The sequence below is a fragment of the Gekko japonicus genome, unplaced genomic scaffold, assembly GCF_001447785.1.
Source record: "Gekko japonicus isolate JY-2015 unplaced genomic scaffold, Gekko_japonicus_V1.1 scaffold9, whole genome shotgun sequence".
NCBI lineage: Eukaryota > Metazoa > Chordata > Lepidosauria > Squamata > Gekkonidae > Gekko > Gekko japonicus.
In genome coordinates this window covers 1,560,802-1,562,552 of record NW_015168044.1, presented here as the reverse complement: position 1 = coordinate 1,562,552, position 1,751 = coordinate 1,560,802, and positions in this window count along the sequence as shown.

The following is a 1,751-nucleotide window of genomic DNA, read 5'->3' as shown; positions in this document are numbered from 1 at the left end:
GGACTGCAGAGCTCTTGTTCCATAGTGGAAAATAGCTTGGATGAAGCATAATCTCTTGTATTTTTTTCTTACTGATTATTCACTTCCCAAAATAACCTTCTATTTAGATCCTGATTTATGCAATCATATTTTTGGACTAATTACTTGACCTCCTACCCCATTCTCTAGCTGCCCCCCAGAACAGACTCAGTTCAGCCATTCTGAGGCAGTTCATGGTAGACACCTATGGAGTTTAACCCAAATCATTATTGTTTCAAACCTACGGTGTCCTTGATAAGAACATAATGTTAATAAAGAATGGAATTCCCCTTTCAGAGCCAGTCCTCTTTTGGGACAAGGGTAGTAATTACATAACACTGTCTAAAGATGCATTTTAGTCATCTTAATATTCATTTTATTCTAGATCACAAGACATCAGCATGTCTGAGAAAGCAAGGTAATTTACTATTTCTATGTTGATGCAAAAGAAACATCTCTTTCTATAAAAGGCTAGAAAATAGGCATTCTCAGTGCTTCTTTTCTCTCTTTCTCCGTAGCAATGAAAGATGGATTTGCATACTCGCTTTTCTCCTTTAGCTAAAGGATAGGCTAGCATTTAGTTATACTGCTTATTTATCGTCTTTCTGTCCAAAGACACTCGAGGCATACTACAGACTTAAAAATCAAAAACAAATCCATGTTGGTAACTATAATAGAGGTTAGAACCTCTATGAACTACAGATCCTAAGATTCTATAGGAGAGTCCACAGCAAAACTCATGTAAGTCTGCAGCATACTTATAGCAATGCAAAACAAAATAAAAACAAACAGCAGCAGCAAAGGAGACAAAACAGCAGCATTATTCCAGAAAAAAAGCTTAAATTAAAAATGTCATAAATTTATTTTTAGAATGTATACTGTGTGTTACTAGCCCAAATGGGCTTGCAACTTCTAATGTCCTGGCCCCACTGGTGGACCTCCTGATGGCACCTGGTATTTTTGGCCACTGTGTGACAGAGTGTTGGACTGGATAAGCCTTTGGCCTGATCCAACATTGGCGTCTCTTATGTTCTCCTGTTAACTTAGAATATACACAATTTAACATAACAATAAGATAGAGTGACAATATCAAGGTTAAAAATAATTGTTAAACATCCAGCCGCTTCCAGAAAAATACATAAGTTACAACAGGAACCAGCCTCAACTTCCTTCAAATACCCCAAAATCTTCCTGTGTAAGAAGGTCTCTGATAATGTTCTGAAGACCTGGATGGAGCTGCCAGGCAGGCTCCCTTGCTATGGGGTTCCATAGACCAAGGGCCATGTGAGGAAAGTAAAAAGGCTTTTAACAGAATTACTTAAAGCTGTAATTGTTGGTTTCCCTGAGGAGACTATTTCATTAAGAGCCACACTACAGAGAAAGCCCTTGCCCAAACCACCTTTTAAACTGGTATCTGGTTGAGAAATTATTCAGAGCATGGCCAAGATTTTTTAAGACCTCTAGGATCAGGGTAGCCCAGGCTAGCCTGAGCTCATCGGATCTTGGAAGCTAAGCAAAGTCTGCCCTGGCTAGTATTTGGATGGGAGACCTCCAAGGTTGTGCTGTGGAGGCAGGCCATGGCAAACCACCTCCAAATGTCTCTTGCCTTGCAAATCCTACAGGGCCCTTAAGTCAGCTATGACTTGAAGAAAAAAAATATCAGGAATTGTTCCCACTGATTCCTTTTCCAACTTCTTTCTGCTGGCACCATTATCTTCCGTTGGCCCATGGGA